Genomic DNA, 24,548 nt, shown 5'->3' on the forward strand with positions numbered 1-24,548 from the left:
TATCTGGAGCTCTAGTGAAAAAAAGCAACACCTGGGCATTTGTATTTTTCAAAAAATTCCAAGATAATTCTGGTATGCATCTTGTTTTAAAAAGTGATTACAGATCTTTCTATTGAATGGTAGTTTGGTGATACAGAATTCTATTATTTTTCTGTTGACCAGTCATGATACAATGGTATTGAGTGAGTAATAGTTACATAATCACAGTAGTAAAAGATGTTTATTAGTTTTCACAATCAATAGCCACACAAAAAATAAAAGATAATACAATTGCAAACAGTAATAGGAACATGATTAACCTAACAATATGAAATAATTACATGCAATTTCAGGGGTCAAGCAGAGTGATGTGGTAAGTGGAAGTTCATACATGCACATGTTTTCTTCTTCTCAGCCAGTCTGTGTCTTTTGGTTGGTGCATTTAATTCATTTACATTTAAGGTAATTATCAATATGTATGAGCCTATTACCATTTTTCTTAATTGTTTTGTGTTTATTTTCTATAGGTAAGTCTTTTCCTTCTCTTGTTTCCTGCCTAGAGAAGTTCCTTTAGCATTTGTTGTAAAGCTGGTTTGGTAGTGCTGAATTCTCTTTAACTTTTGCTTATCTAGAAAGCTTTTGATTTCGCCATCAGATCTGAAGGAGAGTCTTGCTGGGTAGAGTATTCTTGACTGTAGGTTCTTCCCTTTCATCACTTTAAATATATCATGCCATTCCCTTCTGGCTTGTAGTTTCTGTTGAGAAATAAGCTGATAGCCTGATGGGAGTTCCCTTGTATGTTATTTGTCATTTTTCCCTGGTTGCTTTTAGTATTTTCTCAATGTCTTTCATTTTTGTCAGTTTGATTACTATGTGTCACAGGGTGTTCCTCCTTGTGTTTATCCTGCCTGGGACTCTCTGTGCTTCCTAGACTTGGTAGGCTATTTCCTTTCCCAAATTAGGGAACTTTCAGCTATTGTCTCTTCAGATATTTTCTCAGATCCTTTCTCTCTCTCTCCTCTTTCTGGGACCCTTATAATGCGAAGGTTGGTGTGTTTAATGTTCTCCCAGAGGTCTCTTAGGCTGTCTTCATTTCTTTTCATTCTTTTTTCCGTATTCTGCTCTGTGGCAGTGATTTCCACCGTTCTGTCCTCCAGGTCATTTATCCATTCTTCTGCCTCAGTTATTCTGCTATGTATTCCTTCTAGTGCATTATTCATCTGTCAGTTTTTTCTTTAGTTCTTGTAGGTCTTTAGTAAACATTTCTTGCATCTTCTCAGTCTTTGCCTCCATTCTTTTTCTGAGATCCTGAATCATCTTCACTTATCATTTTTCTGAATTCTTTTTCTGGAAGTTTGCCTATCTCCACTTCATGTAATTATTTTTCAGGGGTTTTATCTTGTCCCTTCATCCGAGACATAACTTTCTGCTTTTTCATGCTGATTAATTTTCTGTAATTGTGGCTTTTCTTTTACTCTCTCTGGGGCTGTGATTCTTGCTGCTTCTGTCTGCCCTCTGATGGAGGAGGAGGCTCAGAGGCTTGTATAAGCTTTCTAATGAGAGGGACTGGTGGTGGGAATAACTGGATCTTGTTCTGGTGGACAGGACCTTGCTCAGTAAAGCTTTAATCCAATTATCTGCTGGTGGGTGGGGTTGCGCTCCCTCCCTGGTAGTTTTTTTGGCCTGAGACAACCGAGCCCTATGGGCTCTATGGGCTCTGGGCTCCATTTCGGGGTTAATGGCGACCCCTAAGAGTGTTAACACCAAGGGGAGTCTTCCAGGACTGCAGCTGCCAGTTCCCTCATCCCTGTGGTGAGCCCCTGTTGACCCATGCCTCCACAGGAGACCCTCCAACACTAGCAGCTGGTTTTGGCTCAGTCTCCTATGGGGTCACTGCTCCTTTCTTCTGAGTCTTGATGCATGCAAGGTTTTATATTTGCCGTCCAAGACTGGAGTCTCTGTTTCCCCCAGTCCTGTGGAAATATTATAATCAAATCCAGCTGGCCTTCAAGGTCACATTCTCTGGGGATTCCCAGTCCCTTTGTCAGATTCCCAGGCTGGGAAGCCTGACATGGGGTTCAGAACCTTCACAACAGTGGGAGAAGTTATTTGGTATTATTTTTCTCCAGTTTGTGGGTCACCCACCTGGTGGGAATGGGATTTAATTTTTAATCGTGATTATGTCCCTCCTACCGTCTTGCTTGGGCTTCTTCTTAGTTTTTGGACGTGGGAGTATCTTTTTTGGTGGGTTCCAGCATCCTGTCGATGGTTGTTCAACAGCTAGTTGTGATTTTGGTGCTCTCATGGGAGGAGATGAGTGCACTTCTTTGTACTCCACTATCTTGAACTGGAAGCCTAAGGTTTTCTCTTATTCCTCCATTTGGGACATACTCATCTACCATCTCATTTTGTCCTAACTTTCTGTTGTAGTAGCTTCTATTCTGCAGGCTGCAGAGTTGTGGTTCTTGTTTCTGCTGTCTCCTTTGGTGAATAAGTCTGTCTTAGATGCTTCTGCAAGCTTCCTGGTGGGAGGGCCTTGTTCCTGCCCATTGGTGAGTGCAGCTGGGTCTTGTCCCTCTGGTGGGCAGGGTCCTGTCAGGTGTTGTGCTTATCAGGCAGCTGTGGGCTCCAGAAAACTTTATAAACAGCCTGTCTGCAGATGGGTGGGGCTGTGTTCCCGCCCTGTTGTTTGGCCTGAGGCATCCCAGCACTGGAGCCTGTAGGTTGTTGGGTGGGGCCAGGTCTTGGTGAGAAGATGGCTACCTCCAAGAGGGCCCATGTCAATGAGTACTCTCCAGAATTCTTGCCACCAGTGTCTTTGTCTCTGCAGTGAGCCACAGCCACCCCCTGCCTCCACAGAAGGCCCTGAAATACCAGCAGGTGAGTCTAGCTCAGGCTCTTTTGAGTCACTGCTTTTTGGCCCTGGGTCCTGGTGTGTACAAGATCTTGTATTAACCCTCCTCTGGGAATTTCTGTTTCTCCCAGTCTCGTGGAATTCCTACGGTCAAAGCCCTCTGGCCTTTAGAGCTAGATTCTCTGGGTGTGCTTCTCCTGTTGCCCTACTCTCAGGCTGGGGAGCCTGACTTGAGGCTCAGACCTTTCATGTCTGTTGGAGAGCTTCTGTGGTATAATTTTTCTCTTAATTTGTGGGTTGTCCACCTGGCCGTTACGGGATTTGATTTTATCACGATTGCATTCCTCCTACCATCTTGTGACTTCTTTGTCTTTGGATGTAGAATATCATTTTGGAAGGTTCCAGTGTTTTTTTGTTTTTGTTTGTTTTTTTCAATGGTCAGTCAGCAGTTAGTTGCGATTTTGATCTTTTTATAAGAAGAGGCCAGCTCTTTTTCTTCTACTCTGCCATTGTGTCTCCCTTCCCTTACTTTTCACTCTTGATTGGTATTTTCTCTGTATGGGAATACTAGGTTGGCAGTTGTTTTTGTTTTTGCTACTTAGAGATTCCATTACACATGTTTTTAGCATCCATCTTTATCATTGAGAATTAAGCATTGTTGCTTCTTTCAAAGTAATCATCTTTCCACCTTAGGATGCCTTAGTGGCTTTTTCTTTGTTCATTTTCAGCTAATAACTCATTAATATTCTTAAATTTGTGGCTTGACATTGTTCATCAGTTTTGGAAATTTTCAGCCATTCAAATGTTGCTTCTACCCCGTACTCTCTCTCCTTTCCTTCTGGAATTCCAATTAACTGTATTGTATGTTAGATCTTCACACCATTTCCCCATGTTTCTTTCTGTCTTTTTATCTGAGCCTTTTTCCTACCAGCCCTTCTCTGACTCACCCTCTCAGCTGTGTCCATTGGCTGTTAAACCTGTTCATTGAATGGTTAATTTCAGTTTTTGTATTTTTCAACAAAATAATTATTTGCTTCTAATGAAAATCTGGTATATCAGGTTTTATGGTTTCATGTTCATTGTTGAGATTTTAAAGTTTTCATCTCCTTGAACATGTTAAGTGTACTATAAAGTCTTTGTTAATTCTATTATTTGGAGTCTCTGTGAGCCTCTTGTTGTTATTTTATGTTTCTGTTGCTTTTGATCTTATGTGTCTTGTTTCCCCAAGTGCCTGGTTGTCATTAATTGTTTACTGGGCATTGAAGTTGAAAAATTACTTGAGAAATCATGAGCCATGGATGATATCTTCCAGGAAGGATTTTTTTGGGGGAGGTCAGGGGTAGTGGCATCTGCTTGAGGGAATCTAGGATTACTTAGACAAATCTCTGCTCTCAAGATATTTTTGGCCTAACCAGATGACTCAGGGCCAAATTGCTTTCAATTTATGGACTGTTTAATTTCTGGCTCACCTATATTCTTCAGGTTTCTAATCTGAGGTTAGTGAAGAGGATTTTCCTGTTGTCCCTCTGGACCTACCTAGCTGTAAGGTACAATTTAACTTTCAGTTTCTTCTGAATTGCTGGTTTCACCTCTCTGAATTCCAGTCCTTTAATGGATCGGAAAGCATTATCCCGTTCATTCTTTGATCCTTTAAGAAAGTCATTTTTTATATTTTGTCCAGCTTTATTATTTGTCTTTAGTGGGAAGTTTGGTTCAAATTAGCTAATATGCCATAACCAAGAGAAGGAGCCTTCCCTTTGGCTCTTATGACAGAATATGATTTTGTCTTATTTTCTAGGTCAGACTCAGACCCTTGTTGTCATTAAATTTTGTTTCATGTAGCTGTAGTCACTTGGTTAACTTTGTTCATTTTAATTAAAAGGTTACAGCCCATATGTGTGTGTGTGATTATAAATAAATTATTACCTGAATACTCAGCAGAATTTTAGTCTCTTACACCTAGGCAAGTTTCTAGTCCTTGACAATGGACAAATTAAAGTTTCAGCTAAAAATAAGTCTATGGAATGACAGAACGTGAAGTCTGTCATTTTAATTAATGTTGAAATTGGGGTATACAATATCAATTAAATTTTTTCCCTCACTTGTTGATAAGAATGGTTTTCTGGTTCTACTATTACCATTATGACTTCTGTTTTAGTATGCCCATTTGTAAATATAATGTGTTTGTCTTGGTGAAATAGAAAAAAGGAGGCAGTTCTGTTGAGATTCTTGTTTGATGTATTATTAAAGCTCTCAAGCATCCTCTCGGAGAAGTCAATGGCAACCCACTCCAGTACTCTTGCCTGGGAAATCCCATGAACTGAGGAGCCTGGTAGGCTATAGTCCATGGGGTCGCGAAGAGTCAGGTACGACTGAGTGACTTCACTTTCACTCTTCACTTTCATGCACTGGAGAAGGAAATGGCAACCCACTCTAGTATTCTTGCCTGGAGAATCCCAGGGATGGGAGCCTGGTGGACTACCATCTGTGGGGTCGCACAGAGTCGGACATGACTGACGTGACTTAGCAGCAGCAGCAGCAGCAAGCTTCCTCTTGAATGAATATGGTGCTTTACAAATTACAGACATTTTCCTTCTGTGTAAAACTAATTTCTACAACATCTTGTGAGGTATGGTATTAAGCAAAGGATTTGGAAACAGGGGCTAACAGAGGTTAAGAAACTTGTCTGTGGCCCCACAGCTGGTGAGTGGTTTATGTCGTCCGTGACTATTACAGTGTTTCATTTCAGCTATTGTGGCCAGTTAACACCTATATATGTCACTGATTTCCCAGTTTTGTCACATTATGCTTTCTTTTTTCTGTGCACCATGTAATGTAATATAGTGATCTCATGACTTGTGTCCTAAAGACTGAGATAATTGGGACATTATTCCTTCATCCTCACTGCCTCTCACTTTACCTCGTTTCTAGAATATGTTCATGCACTAGAATTTGCCAACCCCTCTGCTCTGTTGTAAAGTTTGCTTTGTCACTGATCCTTTATCACCCCACATGGATAGTTAAACCCATTCCCTGTTTGCTCATACCTCAATTTTTCTAATTCTAAAAAAGATGTCTCTTTTGTTTCCAATGTACTTGTCATCTTTCTTGTCACTCATGGTTAACCTCAAAGTCTCTGACCTTACTGGGTATTTTCTGTAAGCTTTCCTTTCTTTTCTAATCACTGTTTATGTTATCCTAGCCTAAATCTTACTTGTTTTGATCCTCTGAATCTTTTTTTTTTCCATTTATTTTTATTAGTTGGAGGCTAATTACTTTACAATATTGTAGTGGTTTTTGCCATACATTGACATGAATCAGCCGTGGATTTACATGTATTCCCCATCCCGATCCCCCCTCCCACCTCCCTCTCCACCCGATCTCTCTGGGTCTTCCCAGTGCACCAGCCCCAAGCACTTGTCTCATGCATCCAACCTGGGCTGGTGATCTGTTTCACCCTTGATAATATACATGTTTCGATGCTGTTCTCTCTAAACATCCCACCCTTGCCTTCTCCCACAGAGTCCGATCCTCTGAATCTTATGGAAAGCAAAAAGCTTTTATGCCTCAAGCTTTTCCTAGCAGTAGTGTCAGTGTTTCTGCCAAGCATCAACACAAATCAGTCGTTCTGCTGCTTCTGCTAAGTCACTTCAACTCTTTGCAACACCAGGGGCTGTAGCCCGCCAGGCTCCTCTGTCCATGGGATTCTCCAGCCAAAATACTGGAGCGAGTTGCCATTTCCTTCTGCAGGGGATCTTCCCAACCCAGGGATCAAACCCATGTCTCCCATATTGCAGGCAGATTCTTTAGTCTGTGCCACCAGGGAAGCCCTCCCTCTAACTATCCAAGGTTTCTTTTCTTGGAAGTTCATTCATTGGTTTTCTTCCCCATCTCACTCACAAAACTGTCATGCTTTAAAATGTTGATAGAGCTGTGATTGGTACCAGTATCTTTTGAATGTCCTCCTATTTCAGCCCTTTGCACTTTTCCCTCTTCCTTCTCTTTTAATCCTCTATCTTTTCTGTTGTCTGCTTTATTTTTCTTCAGAATACTTGATTTACTTCACTCCATCTCTCCTTTCTCTGAACTCTTTTTGTTATCAGGGTACAGAGTGTGTATGTTATTTTTAACCAGCTCAAGAGTAAGCTTTAAGATATGGCATGGGCAGCTTAAAAAAATAAAAAGGGCATGGGCTTCACCATTTTGCCTTATCACTTATTTATTGCAGGGCCTTGCATATAAAAAGATTCAATAAATATTTAAAAGTTTGAATTTAACATAATTGTAAACTATGTTTATAATTTCTGAGTAATATAATTATTAATCATAATATTAGTTAATATTAACTGACTTTAAATATAATGGTTTTGTCTCTAAGGATTTATCATCTCTGGACTGCCTTAATCCTTTCAATCGTTTTTGTATTTTAAGCTTCTTTTTATGTGATCTCTATACAAAAGAATTAAAATCATCAGCTTTTAAGTATTATTTTGAATACATTGTTTTTTTCCTTCCTTAAAGGACTCTGTAGTGACCTTCAGTTGATCATTTTCTTTTTAAATTTTTATTTGGAACATTTTGAAATGTACAGGAGAAAAAGTTCAGTGAACATCTATGCTGCATTCATCAACATTTCACCATAGTTGTGTCATCGTCCCCTTACCGCTCTTTTTTTGCTGAGAATTTATGGCATATCCAAGACATTATTTCATCCTTAGGTGACATGTATGTAAAACAACACATTTTTGTACATGACTGCAATGTGTTGTCATATGCAACGCATTTGATAGTGATTCCTTAATTACATATATAATACTTCTTAATCCATGTTCAAGTTTTCCTAGTTATCTAAAAAAAATTTCTTTTTGTAGTCAGTCTGTTTGATGCATGAGAAGGTTCAGATGTTGACAGCCTGATCCCTTCACAAAGCCCCAATTTTCACCTAATGCTTTTACGATTCATTATCTGCAATTGCATGGTGGTGGTGGTTGCTGTTTAGTTGCTAACTCATGGCCGACTCTTTGCGACCCCATGGACACAGGAGCTCGGGATTTTCCTGGCAAGAGTACTGGAATGTGTTGCCATTTCCTTCTCCAGGGGATCTTCATGATCCAGGGATCAAACTCTGGTCTCCTGCTTGGCAGGTGGATTCTTTACCTCTGAGCCACCACAGAAGGAAGCCCTACAATTGTATGGATTAGTTATTAAATTAAAAATTGCAAAATAGTATTGTAAATTGGTCACTTCTGCCATTATTGGCTGAAACTTTTGTCTCAAAGAACTTTTTACTCATTCACTTAGACTAGTTGGTTAACCTAAAATATCTCGGTAGTTCTTGAGTTGTTAATATCCTCTGTGGGGAAAGAAGACTGCTTTCTTTTTTAGTTAAGACTTTATATTATTTCACCAAGGCTTATAATAAAGTACTTTTCTTCCTTCCTGAGGAAGTTAAAAGTTATTCTTGAATGGAAGATTAATGATTTTGTGGATTGGTTTATTGGGAGGGCCTCCCAGTCCTAAGTGAGCAGTCGCAATTCTCTTAAGGTGTAGTGGGGTGTGGAGGATGGGGAGACAAGGGGGAAAAATAATCCAAGCATACCCTCTTCACTGTTGGGTCTTGTGCTGAGGGTGTGGCGCTCACTTGAGGTATGGAAATTTTTAAACATTCTTCTACTTTCCCAGAGAATAAATTAGACTCAATATAGAGTCTGTATAGACTCATATAGAGTCATTTAAAGATCTATGGCCTTTAAACTGTCTTAGCACAGTTTTGTAATCAAACACATCAAAATTTAATAACTAGTATATCATGCGGTGCTGCAAGGACCCCTGCTGGTCTGCCAGGGATGAAGCAGAAACCTCAGAAAAGCTTTGGCCATTCCTTCAGCTGTTGTGAGCTGTGCCTTAGGCACTAGAGGTGACTGACTGGGAAGGGGATCAGAGTGGCTCAGGCAGTCAGATGAACATTTTGTTACTGATTGAATATAAACATCATTCATTGAAATTTCAGGTAGTGAATGTGTACAAATGGCTGCTTTCCTTTTTCTTGATCTTTTATTTGTATACTGTATCACTTGCTCATGTAGCCTTCTTTAAGTCTTTCATAGTTTGAATCATACCTCTTCAGTCTTTCATTTGTTTAGGACAGTGTCTTCAGCATTTTCTTTATTTTTTTTTACCCTGAATTGTTGTTGCATGTCAAACTGGACAAGGTGTTTTAGTTGAAGTTTCACCAGTTCAAACATTGAAGATAAGGAATGTATTTTCTGTGTTTGTGTGTTTTTGTAATCATATTAGAGCAGAAAAGTTTTTTGAAAACTAATCTGTATTGCTGTCAACATGTTTTTTTACCCCATCTCCTTGCCCCCATCCCTTTTGTACATTTAATAACAAGGATGAAAAAATAAAAGATAGATGTCCAGATAGGTTCATATGTTAAAAATTAGGCCCTAAATCAGGACCCAAAGCAAGTTCTTTGTCCATTTCATTTGCTATTAGAAACTTCATCAGCAGATGAAAGAGTAACTTAGCTGTTGATTTTGAATAAAAAGGACTAATCCTACCCATGAAATTAAAAGACACTTGCTCCTTGGAAGAAAAGCTATGACCAACCTAGACAGCATATTAAAAGGCAGAGGCATTACTTTGCCAACAAAGGTCCATCTAGTCAAAGATCTGGTTTTTCCAGTAGTCGTGTATGGATGTGAGAGTTGGGCTATAAAGAAAGCTGAGCGCCGAAGAATTGATGCTTTTGAACTGTGGTGTTGGAGAAGACTCTTGAGATCTCTTGGACTGCAAGGAGATCCAACCAGTCCATCCTGAAGGACATCAGTCCTGAATATGCATTGGAAGGACTGATGCTGAGGCTGAAACTCCAGTAGTTTGGCCGCCTGATGTGAAGAACTAACTCATTGGAAAAGACCCTGATGCTGGGAAAGATTGAAGGCGGGAGGAGAAGGGGACCACAGAGGATGAGAAGGTTGGATGGCATCACCGACTCAATGGACATGAGTGAGTAAACTCCGGGAGTTGGTGATGGACAGGGAGGCCTGGCATGCTGCAGTCCATGGGGTCGCAAAGAGTTGGACACGACTGAGTGACTGAACTGAGCTGAATCCTACCCAGGTCCCAGAACCCCAGTGGTTTGAGCTGGTGAGATTTAAAAGACATTTTGCCCCAAGGAGTAACTGGGTGTGTGTGCCTATGCTTATCTTCCAACTTGCTGGTTTTTATTGTAATATTTGTAGTCTCAGATAAATGAGTTATATAGATGAAAAGTATAGTATTATGAAAAAGTAAGAGTATAATTTTAAAATGGTATTATAGCCTAATTCTATTAGTACATCTATGTCAAGAAAGACTGTATACCAATATGGCAGAAAGCAAAGAGAAACTTAAGAGCCTCTTGATGAAGGTGAAAGAGGAGAGTGAAAAAACTGGCTTAAAACTCAACACTCAAAAAGCAAAGATAATGGCATCCAGTCCCATCACTTCATGGCAAATGAAAGGGGAAAAAGTGGAAGTAGTGACAGATTAAAAAATGTTTGCTCCTTGGAAGAAAAGCTTTGACAAACATAAGACAGTGTATTAAAAAATAGAGACATCACTTTGCCAACAAAGATCTGTATAGTCAAAGCTATGGTTTTTCCAGTAGTCATGTATGGATGTGAGAGTTGGACTGTAAAGAAGGCTGAACACTGAAGAATTGATTCTTTCGAACTGTGGTGTTGGAGAAGACTCTTGAGAGTCTCTTGGACTGCAAGGAGGTCAAACCAGTGAGTCCTAAAGGACATCAACTCTGAATATTCATTGGAAGCACTGATGCAAAGAGCTGACTCATTAGAAAAGGCCCGGATGCTGGGAAAGATTGAAGGCAGGAGAAGGGGACGACCGAGGATGAGATGGTTGGATGGCATCACTGACTCAAAGCACATGAATTTGAGCAAGTTCAGGAAGATGGTGAAGGGAAGCCTGATGTGCTGCAGTCCAAGGGGTTGCAGAGTTGGACATGACTGAGTGACTAAACAACAGTATAACAGTGTCAGCTTTAATGTCTATGGATAGTTTATTTTTCTTCCTTATAATAATGTTCCTATTCTTTTTAACATGTGTTTTCTAGTATAATCACATATGTGGGTTTGTGTTGTGAATTAAACACTGGAGATGTTATGAGACCTGTTTTGTAGTCTTAGCTTTCTAGCAAGTTTTTAAATCCCTCTAGCCTTCAGTTGGAGAAGGCAGTGGCAACCCACTCCAGTCCTCTTGCCTGGAAAATCCCATGGACAGAGGAGCCTGGTGGGCTGCAGTCCATGGGGTCGCGAAGAGTGGGACACGACTGAGCGACTTCACTTTCACTTTTCACTTTCACGCATTGGAGAAGGAAATGGCAGCCCACTCCAGTGTTCTTGCCTGGAGAATCCCAGGGACGGCGGAGCCTGGTGGGCTGCCGTCTAAGGGGTTGCACAGAGTAGGACACGACTGAAGCGACACAGCAGCAGCAGCAGCAGCAACCTTCAGTTATCTTCTTGTGTGAAACAAGAGCATTGTATGGAGGTTGGGTTCAGGATTTCTCAGCCTCGGAGCTCTTGACATACTGGGCTAGACGATCCTTTGTTAACGGGGGTTGTCCTGTTTACTGTAGAATGATGAGCAGTATCCCTGGCCTGTGCCCACCACATCCCAACAGCAACTTTCCCAACTATGGCAAACAGAAATGTCTCCAGACATTGCCAAATGTGCCTTGTGAGGCAAAACGCATCCCCAGTTGAGAAACACTATGTTAGATGATGTGTAGATTTCTTTCCAGCTTTATAATTCTATGGTTTTTATTTTTAAAAATCCTGCTCTTTGCAACCCAGTTTAAATGTCGTCATCTCCATGAAGCTTTGCTCCCCACCCCCCTTTTTTTTTTTTGGTTCTTAATTAATTCTTTTACTGGCAAATTATAGGATTTAACCTCACTCTATTGTCTCTCTCAGTGCATTTCTCTCACTCTGAGGGTATTGGCCTTCTTTATCTCCAAGCTGAGTGCTCTGATTTTATTAAATGAATGAAAAATGGATTCAGGAGTATTGAAGGTTAGACATGGTAAAATAAATGTTTAAAATGGCTTTTTTTGTTGTTAATCTTTCCAATCAGAAATTACCACAGTTTCTGATCTTTAATTTCTGGGTTAGTGAGATTGACAACTCACATTTTTTTATCTTTAAGAAAGGCAGGAGTCTCCTAAAGTGTTTGTGGGAGCTACACAAAACAAATTGAGGTTGCTTTTGCAACAAATAAAGTCTCATGAAAATTCATAATAGAATTGTTCCAACTGTCATATCCAGATGTGTTTCAAATGACTCCACTTTGTTAATTAGAAAGGTGCCATCTATTCAGATAATAGAAAAAAATAAAGGTAGTAAATAATTTTCCTACAGAAGCTAGAATATCTCATCATAGTTCATAGTCTAAGTCCATATTTCTCAAAGCAGCCCATAGTAAGAAATACATTTTAATCTTGATCTAGTACACATATACCAGTATTTTGAGTCAATATTTACTGAACTAAGTGTGAAGCCATGTCCAACTCTTTGCGACCCCATGGACTGTAACCTGCCAGACTCCTCTGTCCATGGGATTCTCCAGGTGAGAACACTGGATTGAGTTGCCATTTCCTTCTCCAGGGGATCTTCCTGACACAGGGATCAAACCTGGGAAGCCCCAATTTTGAAGCACTCTGATACTTTCTATTATATTTATTTCCCTAAATACTAATCACCTAGATAATAAACTAGACAGTTTACTGTCACAGCCCACCATTTGTAAAACACTGTTCAAAGTAAACTCTTGAAGTAATAAAATGTCAAGATGATTTGCCTGTTGTATAGGTTACAAGTAGGTTGTCCTGTGTCTTTTTAGATGATGTCTTTTAATAATTGACCTAAGGAAGACCTTGGAACACCTCAACCAAAGCAAATTAGATTTGCACTTATTTGGAACTTTATTTATTTATTTAGTGTGCACAAGGCACTGTAGGTCAAAGAACATGTTTGGTTCTCATTCTCAAGGTTTACAGTTATAAAACCCAGAGGAAAAAAAAAGTTGATAAACGTTATTTCAAGTGCTCAATATGGTAACAAACACACAATAGCTTTTATAGTCATTTAGGAAGGAGAGAAGACTGTTCTGATTAAAGTCGATGGGGATAAGGTTAACATGAATGCGGGGTGGATTTTTGTCATATCAGACATCTGAAAAGACTATTTCACATGGTAGAAAACAGACTTCATGTAGGTACAAGCACTTCTTGCTCATACTTGAAGTTAAGTTTTCAGGTACTATTTAAGATAAAGTAACTGAGAAGTTAAATATATAGTAAAACACTGAAAAAATACATTATAAACAAGAAATGTTATTTTAGCTCTGCTGTGGTTATAAAGAGGTTGAGTCAGTAGATTAATTGGAAACTTATATGCATGATGACTCTGATATGTAACACAAGCCAGTATTTGCCCTAAAATGATAAGGTTAACGTTGAATTATTAAGATTTACTAAGAATGAATATAGTTTCTAAATTATGGAGAGAAAGAATGCTCATCTGTCAAAATAAGCCAGTAAGATCACTATATAAAAATTGTTCTTTGTGGAGCAGAAATGGGTTATACAGTAGCATTGTTTTAAAAGTTATATACTATTTGCCTGTGTAATTGAAAATTTTGTACATGCTTGATAGGCCTGGGCTTCATCCTTTCTACTCTTGATGGAATGGGGAGCTCAAGGTGGTAAATCACAACCAGGTGTGTTACACAAGCCTTATGAGGAAACAGGCAGTGGACTTTTTGTCTTTCTGAACTGCTCTATTCTGTGGGATAATGTAGAATTTACTGTAGAAGATATTTGTGACCTAAAGGAAAAGAAGAGTCTGATTATGATGATACTTGGGAAAGAACCACTTGCCCCAAAAGTGTGGTCTAGCACCCTGTCTGCTTAAGTCACTGTATTGAGTTAGGAAGTTAATAAAAGGACAACTTATCTCCTCATTTTGTCAGATTTCCAGTCTACTGAAAAGAATGTGCTTTGAGAGCTGGAGATGTGAATAAGAGTCCTGTGCCACGGCTCATAAACCATTTTGAGGTAATTTAAAAACCAAAGTTTATTTTTTAGAACAGTTTTAATTTTTCAGAAAAATCGAGAAGTTAATAGTTCCTTTATACCCTGCACTCGATTTCCTTTGTTACTAATAACTTACAGTAGCATGGTATACTTGTTACAATTAATTAACCAATATTAAAACTGTTATTAACTAAAATTTATATCTTATGCAGATTTCCTTAGTTTTTAACCTAATGTATTTTTTCTCTTTCAGGATCCCACCAGGGTACCCTATTTCAGTTATCGTCATGTCTTTTTAGGCTCCTCTTGGCTGTGACAGTTTCTCAGACTTTCCTTGTTTTGATGACTTTGTCAGTTTTGAAGATAATTGATCAGGTATTTTATAGAATGTCCCTCAATTAGGATTTATCTGATGTTTTTCTCATGGTTAGACTGGAGTTACGGGTTTGGGGGAGGAAGACCATAGAAGTAAAGTATCATTCTCATTATGTTATATACAGGGTATCATCATGATTTATCACTGTTAATGTTCACTCTGTAACCTGGCTAAGAATATATTTGTCAAGTTTCTCTGCACTAAAGTTAACTTTTTATTTTTAATAAAAACTTTGTTCCATGCTGTGTTGTTTAGAAGTAAGTCACTAAGTGTAGTCCTATCTTAGTTCTAAGGAGTGGGAAGTTTGCTCTATCTTCTTGAGGGTGTTCTACATAAATTACTGGGAATTCTACATGGGAGATTTATTTATTTATTTATTCAGTCATTTGTTTATCAGTTCGGGCCTATGGATATTTCTTTTCTATGGTGGGTCATAATCCAATACCACCTTATTTATTTCGTTGCTCAACTTTTTTATGTTTTGGCCATTAGGAACTCTCTTGGTTAGCTCCTGTTTCACTCTGGCATGCCCTCATCTTCATGTGTTTCTTGGTTTTTCTTTGTTTTTTTGTTTTTGGAACATGTCCTTAACTTTCTGGTACTAAAAGACCAGGTTTCTTTTATTAGAGAATGCTACTGGAAATGAAGATCTGGGTGCTAGGTGTGCATGTGGCTACTAGGGTTTTCCTGTTTCTAGGCCCTCTTAGCTGAAATCCTATGTATATGTTACCTGTATATTTATGCCTATCTGTAAGTATTTCTGTTTATTCATTTCTCTGTGTGTGTGTGTGTGTGTAGGTAAACATGAGTTCATATTGATGTCTCCAAGTCTAATCCATTATGACATAAGTCATTCTAGCCTCCTCCCCTTGCTTTTCTGCAACCTCCCACTCCAACAGTGAGAAATCTGGCTCCCATCATTCACCGTCTATTTACTTAGTTGTTTAATCCCATTGTACATGCATAGTTGTGTATCAGTTTTGTTAACCTGGACCCCTGTGGCAGCTTGATCAGCTGGAATACAATACTCATGTACAGTTCCTTTTGTATTTAGCTTTACAGACTAGTCTGAAGTTATTTAGATTGGCAGCTTTCCCCCATCCCCTGCAGTGATAACTGTTTCCTATGCTAGTAATGCAGTTAGATTTTGTCATATGGTCTCCATTCCTTCCTGGGACTTCTAAAAGATTTTTAAAAATTTGTGTACTTTAAGGTTGGTTCTTTGTGTTAAAAAGTTCTATGGGTTTTGACAAGTGCATAATGTCATGTACCTCCCATTACAGTGTGATGCAGAATTATTTCACTGTCCTAAAAATCTCTTATATTTCACCTATGAGCTCTCCTATCCTCCCCACAAACCTCTGGCAACTGTTAGTCTTTTTACTGCCTTCTATTGTTTTGCCTTTTCTAGAATGTTCTTGAAATATTTTTAAAGTCACTTTATAAAGGAAATCTTTGATTTCTCTAACCAAGATACCATTTTCTCTCCTACCACCAACTCATTCTTAATTGAACAAAATATTTCTAATAAGAATCAAGGCTTTCCCATTTCTTTTGTCCATTACCACTATATAAGGTCTTTAAGCTTTGTTTATCTTTTAATATCCAACCTCTTTGTTACCAGCCTCAGAATTGGGAGGAAATACCAAGTACTTTTATTTTTATTTCTGTTGGGGAGATTGGTGGGGGAAGGCAGGCAGTGGCATGTATGGTATGTCCTGTATAGGTGGCAGCTGGCAAATAGATACTCATGGGGAGGGGCATTAAGCTTCCATTTAATCTGAATATGCTTCTGTTTCTTTCTGGGGATTTATATTTAACTTGAAAATAGCTTTGATGAATCTTTGAATATGAATATTACTTTGGTCTATAGTCTCTTGAGAATATAACAATTTGAGATAGATGCAGTGAATACGTGACTGTCAAAATAGTTTCTAATATGAATGAAAATCCTGTAGGATAGTTTTAGAAATTATTTGGAAGGCTCATTTAGGGGAAATAATAACTATCCTATTACTATTTCTCACTTGTTTTTTGGTAGCATCCTTACGGGTATATGTATGAAAAATCCTCTTAGCTTTCGACTGAAAGATTATCTTAAAAGTTCTCTCACTATAAGGCTAACTTTTTTTCAAACCTGGGAAATGCTCACTTCACTAAACTTAACATGCTAGCAGTGATTGTCAGCCAGAGATACTGTTACCTCTCCTGGGGCCGTTTGGAGGTGCTATTGGGATTTTCCAGGGGGAGACCAGAATGCCAAACACCTTGTGTCACGTGCAGCGGACTTGCATGGTGAATCATTGTGCCTCACGTTACCACATCAGTAGCATACTGTTGAGACACACTAGGCAGACTAATACTACCTTTCAGCTTCTCTGTTGAACACATTTCCGCTGTCAAGAGACCCAACAAGTATGTCAGTGAATGGAGTAAGGCATGGCCTCTGTCTGGGACACGTGAGGGGAGTGTAGGGATTAGGCACGCTAGAAAGTATGTGTCCTTAGCTTCAGCTGGTTGTTGACTACTCCTGGTAAATCTGACTTTTCGGACAAAAGCTGGATACCCAAAGTGTTATGTAAAATTGTCCTAAAGTGTGGCTCAACTTTTTTTCTTTTTATCACACCAAGGCCAAACCCAACAGATTGGTGGGCTGGTTTTGGCCCACAGACCATTGGGTTATAACCTGTGACGTAGTTATCTCAGAAAATCAGCTAAAATTTTGGCAGAGGTAAACAGTTAGGGTCATCACAGCCCTGAATATTTGCTGAGCTCAGAAAAGGCTGTGAAGACAAAGCGCTAGGTGTTGAGTTCATCTTCTATAGTGTAGAGAATTGTGGCATCAGAGTAGAGCTCTGGGGGAACTTCCTCTCTGGTTGGAAGGAGGAATTCTGTTGAGAGAAATTCTGCACCGCTGGAGGACGCCTTAGGTAAGCATACCATCCCAGCCCTCCAGTTGCTGTAGTGCCCTAAGAAATAAGGAATCCTGCAAAGCTTGCAGGCAACAAAGGCTCAGTGCTACAGAATCTCCTGGTTTATGTGGCTATGGAACTGTGTGACAGTCGTAGGGTTTATGCCTTCGATATTTGTTCCTTCTTGATCTAGGGTTACCGCCTACACAGCTCCACAGTCCACAGCTGTGGCCATCTGTGGTGTAGTGGGGTTGTTTTCAGGGGTGTCCCAGGAGTTTTCCCATGTCCTAGTACAATTCAAATACTACTTGCATCTTCTGGCTGGTTTTAAGGTGTCACATCATGACTCATTTTAATGATATGAAAAGTAGCAGCCCATTATAATATTGTTAAGTAATAAAGTCTGTATGTGTTTTGCATAGTTGTTAAATACTGTAGTATATATGAGCAGGAATCAATTGTATGTTTTAATCTGAATCATTCAAATCTATAATATGAGATCCTATATGACAGTGTGTAATTTTAGTTGTATTCTATGAGATTAAATACACAAATCCATTGTAGTACTTTACTATAAAACTTTGTGTTTTTTTTTTAAGAAATTGGTTGATCTTATTGGTTGGAATATTTTCTGTTTGTAAACTATCTGTTGGCCTAACCTCCCTCTGAGCAGAAAGGAAATAGCTTTTTAAAAAGTATTTCAGTATTTTATCATCCCCAAAAGTCAAGTTTATTTGAGAATGTTATATATTGTGAAATACATAATTGATTATTCATGTTAATTACTGCTTATGTGAGTGAATGTTTGTACAGAGCAGACTACTTATCATATTTAAGATTATTCACACAATCCCTTGAAGAGAATGAGCTTTTATCAGTTTAGATTCCTACTCCTTGTGAAAAGTAGATCTACTATTAATCATCTTTTCAGATGGTAGCCATCTTTGTGGGTTAGCAAGCTGTTGGCCTCAATTGTAAAGATGCTTTTTAATGTTTTTTCGAAGGCAAGTATTTGTAATCCTTAAAAAAGAAAATGGCAGCTTTTCCCCTTCAGCTGTTTCTTGTATGTCTGAAAACAGCTTATTTGCAGAAGGATTCTTTCCTGCCCTCTCTGTCTTCCACATCCTACACACCTGTACCCCACTATTTGGATGATAAATTGATGAGAGTTTGCTATCTTTTCCCCCTATCAGCTAGTGAAAGAAGAGTGCTTGACATCACTCAGCTGGGAACATCCTTGATAGCTACCAGTGACATTGTGGAAAGAAAAAACGTTGAAGAAGGCAGGTTTGGGTTTGAGTCACGAATCTGCCATGTGCCCATTCTCTGAGTTTGATTTTGTATTTGTAAAGTGGAGGTAATTATAACTACTTTTCAGGGCATACCATAGTTGTTCAGTAAATGGTAGCTGATAAATAATGGTGATAAAGGCAGTAGTAACTTTGCTGTCAGTGCACCTGAGGTTCTGAATGGTAATAAAGCTACCCAGGATCTAGAAACCCCAAAGAGGTCTGAAGTAGTCTGTGGATCCCAGGCTCTTGACATCTGAACTATCCTTGTTTTTATTGACCTTTATTTTTCTTTCTTATAAAAAGGCAGTTGTTTTGCCCATATATTTTAAGGACTTGAAAGTAGGGTTAAAAAATTAATAAAAACCGTTCTTTGAAGCCCCTTGGAAAGCTTGAGTGAAGCCTTTGGGTGCTTCTGAAGCTCTTTATTGATGATGATTAAATAGCCATCAGGTGGTCTGGATGTGGTTAAATCCCTTTTTGGTAGGAAAGCCATTATCATTTCTATAAATATCAGCAGATTTGATTACCTAAAGTCATGAAGCGTGAAGCAAAAGTCGCTCATTCGTGTCCAACTCTTTGCAACCCCATGGATTATACAGTCCATGGAATTCTCCAGACCAGAATACTAGAGTGGGTAGCCTTTCCCTTCTCCAAGGGATCTTCGCAACTCAGGGATCGAACCCAGTTCTTCCATATTGTAGGTGGATTCTTTACCAGCTGAGACACAAGGGAAGCCCAAGATTACTGGAGTGAGTAGCCTATCACTTCGCCAGCGGATCTTCCTGGCCCAGGAATCAAGCCAGGGTCTCCTGCATTGCAGGCAAATTCTTTACCAACTGACTTATGAGGGAAGACCATAAAGTCATTCCTATCATTAAATGTAATGAATTGCATTTTGTTCATTTCACCTAAGAAATATTGAACACCTTGTCTGTGCTAGGCCCTGTGCCCAGTAAATTTTATACTCTTAAAGAAGATACTGACTTGAGATTTAAGAGTTGTAGCTCTTAGCCTGTAATTTAAAATCAAAATCTGAAGGCCTTAGAGTTGCGCTGACCAGTAAGGTCAGTCAGTTCAGTCGCCCAGTTGTGTCTGACTCTTTGTGACCCCATGGACTGCAGCACACCAGGCGTCCCTGTACATCACCAGCTCCCGGAACTTGTTCAAACTCATGTCCATGGAGTCGGTGATGCCATCCAACCATCTCATCCTCTGTCGTCCCCTTCTCCTGCCTTCAATCTTTCCCAGCATCAGGGTCTTTTCCAGTAAGTCAGTTCTTTGCATCAGGTGGCCAAAATATTGGAGTTTCAGCTTTAGCATCAGTCCTTCCAATGAATATTTAGGATGGATGTCCTTTAGGATGGACTGATTGGATCTCCTTGCTGTTCAAGGGACTCTCAAGAGTCTCCTCCAACACCACAATTCAAAAGCATCAATTCTTTGGTGCTCCCAGAGGGAGCGGGTAGAGAGGGAGGTGGGAGGGGGGATTGGGATGGGGAATACATGTAAATCCATGGCTAATTCAAGTCAATGTATGACATAGTGATGCTTCTTAAGGCCCACTTGAGTTCACGTTCCAGGATGTTTGGCTCTAGGTGAGTGATCACACCATCATGGTTATCTGGGTCATGAAGATCTTTTTTGTACAGTTCTTCTGTGTGTTGTTGTCACCTCTTATTAATATCTTCTTCTCTTAGGTCCATACCTTTTCTGTCCTTTACTTGTGCCCATCTTTGCATGAAATGTTCCCTTGGTATCTCAAATTTTCTTGACGAGATCTCTAGTCTTTCCCATTCTATTGTTTTCCTCTATTTCTTTGCATTGTTCACTGAGGAAGACTTTCTCATCTCTCCTTGCTATTCTTTGAAACTCTGCATTCAGATGGGTATATCTTTCCTTTTCTCCTTTGCCTTTTGCTTAGCTTCTTTTCACAGCTATTTGTAAGCCCTCCTCAGACAACCATTTTGTCTTTTTGCATTCCTTTTTCTTGGTGATGGTCTTTATCCCTGTCTCCTGTACAGTGTCACGAACCTCCATCCATAGTTCTTCAGGCACTCTATCAGATCTAATCTCTTAAATCTATTTGTCACTTCCACTGTATAATCATAAGGGATTTGATATAGATCATACCAAAATAGTATAGTGGTTTTTCCTACTTTCTTCAATTTAAGTCTGAATTTTGCAATAAGGAGTTCATGATCTGAGCCACAGTCAGCTCCTGGTCTTGTTTTTGCTGACTGTGTAGAGCTTCTCCATTTTTGGCTGCAAAGAATATAATCAGTCTGATTTTGGTATTGACCATCAGGTGATGTCCATGTGTAGAGTCTTCTCTTTTGTTGTTGGAAGAGGGTAGTAACTTCAGGTGGATACTGAGCCCTTGCAATGCGTTATAAAGTATACACTGCACTCCCAGGACTTAGTTTGAAAAAAAATTTGTGAAATAGCAGTGATGTTTATATTGAATTTATGTTAAAAACAGTAGTCTTTTTGCTGTCTTGGATTAAATATATTCAAATTATTAATAATTTCACCTGTTTCTTTTTACTTATTGTAACTCCTAGGACAATTAAAACAAATCACATTATGGTTTAATTGGACTGCACTGCCTTAGTGCTTCAATGACTTGGCAAGTTTACTCACCCAGTTAGGACTCCTGTGACTAGTGCAAGATATAGATCACCTTACTGTGAAAATGGCAGGTAGTGTTTGTTTTGATCAAAAAGGTGGAAAATTCAAACCTTGTTTCTGAAAAAACAGTTAAGTAAACACTAAAGACTTTAAATACTTACATTTTATTTTATTTTATTTTTAATTTACTTTAATTGGAGGCTAATTACTTTACAGTATTGTAGTGGTTTTGCCATACATTGACATGAATCCACCATGGGTGTACATGTGCTCCCCATCCTGAGCCCTGCCCCTGACCTCCCTCCCCATCCCATCTCTCTGGGTCTTCCCAGTGCACCAGCCCGGAGCACCCTGTCTCATGCATCGAACCTGGACTAGAGATCCATTTCACATATGATAATATACATGTTTCAATGCCATTCTCCCATATCATCCCGCCCTCGCCCTCTCCCACAGAGTCCAACAGACTGTTCTATACATCTGTTTCTTTCTTGCTGTCTCGCACACAGGGTTATCGTTACCATCTTTCTAAATTCCATATATATGCGTTAGCATACTGTATTGATGTTTTTCTTTCTGGCTTACTTCACTCTGTATAATAGGCTCCAGTTTCATCCACCTCATTAGAGCCGATTCAAATGTATTCTTTTTAATGGCTGAGTAATATTCTCTTGTGTAAATACTTACATTTTAAATTAAAGCTTAAACTGGTAGAATCTCTTAGCATTTCAGATCTGAGAGGCTTTAAAAGGGGCAAACTAGAAACTATACCCAATAATTTAGTAGCCTAAACTTACTTTTCATTTTCCCTTAGCATTCACAAGTCATTACATAGGTGATCCCTGATCCCCCATTTTTTTATTGGGAGATGGGGTGTCCAGAAGGTAGGGGGCAAGGTTCATCTATATATTTTTCTTATCTTACTAGCTAGATTGCTTTAGTATTGTGAAATTCATTCTTCATTATGTAGCAAACATTTGAGCAGGTACTAGGTCAGACTCTGGAATGCAGTGGTGAACGAGGGATAATCCCTGAATAGAACGACGGGCTTTCCTTTCAGTTTTGTCTCGTTTCGGCTTTGTTTTTGGGAAATAATTCTAAAGCTAGAGAAGTTGCGAGAATAAATATGGTACAAAGAATGCTGTATGCTCTTTGCACAGACTTACGATTGTTAACATTTGTCGCTGTTTGCTTTTTAAAAAAACTGATAGTAGATTTACAATATTATATTAGTTTCAGATGTATGATATAATTATTCAGATTTTTGTATATTATACTCCATGTATAGTTATTATAAAATATTGGCTGTATGCCCTTTCCTGTAAAATATATCCTTGTAACTTATGTATACCTAGTAGTTTTTACATTTCTTATCCCCTGCCCCTATTTTGCCCCTCCCCCCTTTCCTCTCCCCATTGGTAGCCACTGCTTTGCTTTCTGTATCTGTGAGTCTGTCTTGTTATAGTAATTAGTTTGTTTTATTTTTTAGACTCCACATAGAAATAGCATACATATGTCGCTTTCTGACTTATTTCACTAGGTATCATATCCTCTAGGTTCATCATCTATGTTGTTGCAAATGGCAAGTTTTCTTTTTTTATGGTTGAATAGTATTCCTTTATACACAGACACACATAGAACATTTTTATCCATTCATCTCTTGACGAACACTTGGGATGCTTCCATATCTTGGCTCTTGTCAGTAATGCTGCTGTGAACATTGGGGTGCACATACCTTTTCAAAGTGGTGTTTTTGTTTTCTTTGGATATATATCCAGGAATGCAATTGCTGGATCATATGGTAACTCTATATTCAGATTTCTGAGGAACCTCCATACTGTTTTCCTCAGTGGCTGTACCAATACACATTCCTGCTAGCAGTATACAGTTGTTCCCTTTTCTTCACAGTCTTGCCCACATTGGTTATTTGTGGTCTTTTTGATGATAGCCATTCTGACAGGTGTGAGGTGATATCTCATTGTGGTTTTTATTTACATTTCTTTGATGATTAGCAGTGTTGAGCATCTTTTCATGTGCCTGTCAATCTTTGGATTGACATGTCTATATGTCTTCTTAGGAAAATTGTCTATTCAGGATGTCTGCTCATTTTTTAATCTAGTTGTATGAGTGGTTTGTATATTTTGGATATTATTAAGAACTGCTTACTGGTCATATCATTTGTAAATATTTTCTCCCATTGAGTAGGTCTTTTTCTTTTAGCAGTGGTTTTCTTTGCTGTGCAGAAGCTTTAAGTTTAATTATGTCCCATTTGTTTATTTTTGTTTCTTTTGTCTTAGGAGACAAATTTTTAAAAAATGTTGCTATGATTTAGGTCAAGGAGTGTTCTACTTATGGTTTACTCTAGGAGTTTTATGGTTTTCAGTCTTATATTTTGGTCTTTAATCAATTTTGTGTTTGTTTTTATGTATGGTGTAAGAAAATGTTCAAATTTCATTCCTTTATTTGTAGATACCAGTTTTCCCAGTGTACTTATTGAAGAAACTGTATGTTCTCCTTTGTCATAGATTAATTGACCATATGTGGTTTATTTGTGGGCTCTCTGTTCTGTTGATAGGTGTGTCTGTTGCTCCCTGGCTCTCTTGTTTTTCATTTGTTTGGAATACTGTTTTCCATTCTCTCTCAGTCTGTGTTTTTTGTTTGTTTGCTTTTAAATATTTATTTATTTAGTTTGTTAGTTTTGGCTGCACTGAATCATAGTTGTGGCACACAGGCCTAGTTGCTCCGTGGCATGTTGGATCTTGGTTCCCTGACCAGGGATCAAAACCACATCCCTTGGAGAAGGAAATGGCAACCCATTCCAGTGTTGTTGCCTGGAAAAGTCCATGGACAGAGGAGTCTGGTGGGCTGCAGTCCATGGTGTTACGTGACTGAGCACGCATGCATGAGGAGGGTGGAGGGAGATGGGTTGGTAGCGATAAACTGGTAGAACTAAAAAAAAAAAAAATCCCTTGTATTTCAAGGCAGATTCTTTTTTTTTTTTTTACATTTTATTTTATTTTTTTATTGGGTTTTGTCATACATTGATATGAATCAGCCGTAGAGTTACACGTATTCCCCATCCCGATCCCCCCGCCACCTCCCTCTCCACCCGATTCCTCTGGGTAGGCGGATTCTTAACCACTGGACTACCAAGGAAGTCCCCCTGTGTGTGTCTTTAAATCTGAAGTGAGTCTCTTATAGGCAGTATAAATATGGTTTTTGTATCTGTTCAGCTATGTCTTTTGATTGGAGCATTTAATCTATTTACATTTAAGTAGTATTTAAAATAATAAAGTTGGCTTTATGTATGTATTTATTTTTAGTTAACTTTATTATCTTTGGCTTTGCTGAGTCTTCCTTGCTGTACTTGGGTTTTCTCTAGCTGCCGTGAGCAGGGACTACTCTCCAG

At 38.9% G+C, this 24,548-nt stretch overlaps 1 protein-coding gene across 5 annotated transcripts in view; it reads left to right on the forward strand.

Moving 5' to 3' along the window:
- Window positions 1-24,548, forward strand: part of TAB3 (TGF-beta activated kinase 1 (MAP3K7) binding protein 3) — a 90,572-nt gene that overhangs the window by 17,892 nt on the left and 48,132 nt on the right. For 4 of the 5 annotated variants that reach the window (XR_009692023.1, XM_061137106.1, XM_061137104.1 and 1 more), the window contains exons 2-3: window positions 13,868-13,952; window positions 14,185-14,306. The exons of the other annotated variant lie outside the window; for it this stretch is intronic. The gene's annotated coding sequence lies outside the window, so the exon portion shown is untranslated. The remainder of the gene's footprint in view (window positions 1-13,867; window positions 13,953-14,184; window positions 14,307-24,548) is intronic. 5 annotated transcript variants of the gene reach the window in all.

This window comes from Dama dama, chromosome X (genome assembly GCF_033118175.1).
Source record: "Dama dama isolate Ldn47 chromosome X, ASM3311817v1, whole genome shotgun sequence".
Taxonomy (NCBI): domain Eukaryota; kingdom Metazoa; phylum Chordata; class Mammalia; order Artiodactyla; family Cervidae; genus Dama; species Dama dama.